Source organism: Portunus trituberculatus, chromosome 20 (genome assembly GCF_017591435.1).
Source record: "Portunus trituberculatus isolate SZX2019 chromosome 20, ASM1759143v1, whole genome shotgun sequence".
Lineage (NCBI taxonomy): Eukaryota > Metazoa > Arthropoda > Malacostraca > Decapoda > Portunidae > Portunus > Portunus trituberculatus.
In genome coordinates, this window is record NC_059274.1 from 8,453,995 (window position 1) to 8,459,371 (window position 5,377).

A 5,377-nucleotide genomic window follows, 5' to 3' on the forward strand; every position below is an offset into this window, starting at 1 on the left:
TTGCAACTTTGCAGAGACACTGGTAGTAAGTACAATTAAGACAGTGTGATGAGGATGGAGGATGTTGCTATAACCTTCACAGCTGTTGTCAGTCAGTGTGGTAGTAATTCATTTATGGAAGTATCTCATTGAGGAAGAAATTTATTTTAGCTTCTCAAGTTTCTAAGTTTCTACAACTTTATTGTTCTGTGTTAGACTCCAGAATGATGCTCTCTATTTTTGTAAAGATACTTGTAATATTTATGATGACCATATAAGTGTTAGAAGGGACAACTTGCTGTTTGCACTCAATATGAAATGCTTAAAAAGATTTACATTTTACAAAGTAAGTTTCCTCTATACTCAGTTTGTGTGTGTGTGTGTGTGTGTATGTGTATTCACCTAGTTGTAATTTTACAGGGCCTGGGTATCATATTCGTGTGGCCCCGTCTCCATATCTACTCGCATCTAACTTTCCTTTAAAACCATGCACACTCCTCGCTGACACCACCTCCTCACTCAAACTATTCCACACCTCCACACATCTCTGTGGGAAACTATATTTCTTCACATCCTTCAAGCATATTCCCTTGGCTATCTTTTTTACTATGCGATCACGTAGTTCGATTTAAATTTTCTTCTCTCAACATCATTTGCTCATTATCCACTTCATCCAAACCGTTCAACAGTTTATAAACCTGTATTAAATCCCCTCTTTCTCTTCTTTGTTCCAAGGTAAGCAAATTCATTTCTTTTAATCTCTCCTCATAGGTCATTTCTGCCAGTTCCGGAACCATTTTTGTTGCCATTCTCTGCAATCTCTCCAACTTCCTTATATGATTCTTTTTATAAGGGGATCAAACCACCCCGGCATATTCCAATCTTGGTCTAATTACCGTACTAATTAATTTCTTCATCATATCTTTATCCATATAATGAAAGGCTAATCCAATATTTCTAATCAAATTATATGTTTCTCCAAACATCTTGTCAATATGAGCCTCAAACTGCCCATGGTCTTGTATTATCACTCCCAAATCCTTTTCCTTTTCCACCTTTTTCAATACTACTTCACCCATCTTATATGACCCTTTTGGCCGTCTTCCACTCTTCCCCATCTCCATTACATGACTTTTGCTCAGATTAAATTCCATCTCCCACCTCTTGCTCCACTCCCAAACCCTATCCAGATCTGCCTGTAAAATTTCACAATCTTCTTCAATCTTCACACACCTACACAACTTCGCATCATCCGCAAACAAATTAATATAACTGTTTACTCCCTCTGGCATATCATTAATATAGACAAGGAAAAGTATTGGTGCCAGCACTGAACCTTGTGGGACTCCACTCTTCACCACCAACCAGTCCGACTTTGCATCCCTTATTACTGTTCTCATCTCCCTCCATCTCAAGTAGTTTTCCATCCACTTTAACACATTTCCCTTCTAATTTCCATAGCAGTCTCATGTGAGGTACCTTGTCAAAAGCTTTTTTTAAATCCAAATATACACAGTCCATCCATCCCTCTTTCTCTTGTATTTTGTCAACCACTCGAATAAAAGCTCAGTAGATTTGTTACACATGACCTCCCTTTCCTAAATCCAAATTGATGATCCGATAATAACTTATGATCCTCCAGGAACCGTATCCAATATTTCTTTATCACCCTCGCACAAATCTTACCGACCACACTTGTTAAAGACACAGGTCTATAGTTAAGAGGCTCTTCCTTACTGCCTCCCTTATAAATGGGCACCACTTCAGCTCTTTTCCACTCTACCGGTACTTCCCCAGTTTCTAATGAGCACCTTATATAATATCATATAATGGATCTATCAATTCTCTACATTCCTTCAATAATTTGCCTGAAATTTCGTCTGGTCCCATCGCTTTATCATCTTTAAGTTCCTCCAACATTTTATATAACTCCTTTTTAGGTATCTTAATGTCATCCATGTGCACATTTCCTTCTACATTTTGAGGCTTTACAAACATTGTTTCTTTAGTAAATACTTGTTGAAACCTATTATTTAGCAATTCCGCAATATTCTTAGGGTCATCTACTATCCCTTGCTCTCCTTTTAATCTTTCAATGGACTCTCTCTTTTTAAGTTTACCATTTATGAACCTGTAAAATAATTTTGGATGTTCCTTACTCTTGTCTACAATATCTTTTTCAAATTTTCTTTCCTCCTCCCTCCTTACCCTCACATACTCATTTCTTGCCACTCTATAATTCTCCTTATTTAGTATATTCCTGCTCTTTTCCATCTTTTCCAAGCCACATCTCTCTTTTCTTTAGCCTTAACACAAGTTGCATTAAACCAATCCTTTCTTCCTTCCTCTCTCGGTTTATACTTTGGTACAAATTTCATAACTCCTTCTTTATAATATTTCATAAAAATCTCATATTTTTTTGCACTTCTCTGATTTGTAACATCTCCCAATCTAATGTTCTAAAATAATTTTTCAATTTTTCTGTGTCCATCTTTCTATAATTCAATCTACCACTCCTGTATGTCTCATCTCTCCTTCGCTGTGTTATTGCCATCTGCATTTCCATAACCACATGATCACTCTTCCCCAATGGACATTTATATTATATATCCCCACATAGGTACACTTCTCGTGTTAACACCAAATCCAGTCTAGCCGGTTCATCATCTCCTCTATATCTAGTATTTTCTTTCACCTGTTCCATCATATTTTCCATCATTAGATTAAGGAATCTATCCCCATGCTTCCTCTCCAACACCACTTACTAGATTTTACCAATCCACTTCTTTACAATTAAAATCTCCTACTAGTATCACCTTTCTTTTTCCAGTTAATACACTTTCCAAACTCTGTAAAGTATCCTTGATCATATTGTCGTATTCCCTTAATGTCCAAGAATTTGTTTTAGGAGGTACATAGGTCACCATGATATTAATTCTTTTCCATCACTTTTTAAGCTTATGCTTATCACTTCTGCATTGTTCTTCCCATGCCAAACCTTATCCACATTTATCTCCTTCTTTGTCATAATCATAACTCCTCCTCCACCTTTACCCTCTCTATCCTTTCTCCATATATTATATTTATTATCCAAATTTACCTTTGTTTTTTCATGTAATTTTGTCTCAGTCAAACACACTATATCAGGCTTCTCCACCATCACATAGTCTTGCAATTCTAATCTACTTGACAGTATCCCATCTATATTAGTATACATTACGGTCCACCTACTGCTCTCTCTTGGGGTTCCTCGCATTCCTTCTTTCCACATACCATTTTCTGACTCTCTCTCCTATAACTCTCCAAAAAAACTTTTCTTTTTCCTCTTCAGACTGTTCATCATTTTTCCTTCTCACCTCTTCCAACAATTCCTTATATCTTCTCTCTTCCTCATTTCTATCTTTTCTTACGTACACCTCTTTACAACTTTCTACCTCTTTTAATTTTGATGTTCTATATAAAATATCCTCTGCAGATTGTTGTGACTTCAGTACTACTTTAATCGGTCTCCTTACTCCCTCCTTATACGGACCCAGTCTATGGATCTCTTCCACTTCTTCTTGTAGGTCTTTTTTTTCATCATCATTTAGATTTTTAAACATCTCTTACCGTTTTTAATTTTTCTTTAATTCTCTTAGGCTTATATGTTATATTTTGTTCTTTCATCCCAAATATTGACACACTCTTCTTTTCTGCTATTTCTCTTATCAATGTTTCCTTATTCTTCATAACATTAACCAGTTCCTTAGACCTTTCTTTTTTGTCTTCATTCAACTGATCTTTGATTATTTCTTGTAATCCAACCATCTCAGTTTCCCTTGACTCAGTCTATTGTGTTTTCTTCAGTTCCCACTCCCTTTTAAACCTTTCACTTTGCTCACTGATCATTTCCTTAAAGTCATCTTTCTCCTTTACGACTTTCTCCATTTTCTCCTCCAACCGTCTCTTATATTTTTCAACCTTCACTCTCAAGTGTGCATTCTCATCTACCAATCGTTTTTCATTTTCCTCCAGTCTCTTGACTCTTTCCTTCAAAACCTTGCGGAATTCTCTATCCTGCTCCTCCTCACTCCTCTGAACTTTTAATTCCTTCACCAACTCCTCAAATTTCTTTTCTAGCTTTACCAATCTATCTTGCATTGTTGCCCCTGTTGAAGATGGACTCATATTTTGAATGGTTACTTTTGGTTTTGCTCCCTGGGCCTCATTGGCATATTTTGAATTTGGTAACTATTTCTTAGGGGTCTATCCATTTAATTTCACTCTTCCTGGGAGCGTGTGGGTGTGTGGTGGTGTGCACTGGCGGTCAGGCCTGGTAGCTTTGTGTGTGTGGTGGGATGCGTTGGCAGCTGTTTATAGCTGGCCTTTGTGTGGTTTCTGCACTGTCGTTTGGAGTGCGGAGGTTAACATAACATAACATAAATAATAGGATAACAAAGGGCCACCAGGGCCCATCTAGGTTATCCTGTATCAGTCGCACAGCGACCTCGTCATCAGTACTTAAAGATACACTTACATGTACACAATAGATTATATACTAATTCTAAATATTTGGCCCATTAACAGGGCTCAGTCCTGCAGCGAATTCCTCTACAATCTGTGATCCCCATACATGGGGATCATGTCTTGTTTAACTATTGTAAATTTCTTATAAAAACTATCATGCAGCGCTATACATAATTATAAATCTAATAAACTTAAGTGCTTATCTAATCTGTTTTTAAACATTGTCAAACTAGTGCTATTTACAACCCTCTCTGGCAATGCATTCCAGAAGTCTAACCACCCTAAGACTAAAGAAACATTTTCTTATATCTAACCTGCAGCCTTGCTTTCTAATCTTCTTGCCATGATTTCTAGTCCTACTTCCCTCCTCTAAGGTAAAGAAAGATCTCACATCTATGTTGTTTGATTTCCATCATCTAACTCCTTGGTAATATATTCTAAGATATCGAGCAAATTTATAAGACAGGACCTCCCTGATCTAAAGCCATGTTGGGTATCTCTAATTAATCTATTCTCATTTAAATGCTCCCAAATACTACCCTTAATGATTTTCTCTAGTATCTTACATACTATACTAGTTAAACTGAACGGTCTATAATTATTCGCATCATCCTTCCTACCTTTTTTAAATACTGGTGTAACATTAGCTAACTTCCAGTCCTGAGGTATCTCAGCAAACCTAAGTGATCTTTCAAAGATTAACTTAAGTGCTTCAGAAATACTGTCTACACCCTCCCTAAGTACTCTGGTATGTAGTTCATCAGGACCACTAGCTTTCCTATCGTCTAGTTCAAGAATAAATTTCCTAATAATTCCCGGTTTTATATCAGTATTTTCTAAAGCTCTTAAACTACTCGTCGCACTATTCTTTCCCTAGTAAATACTGAAGAAA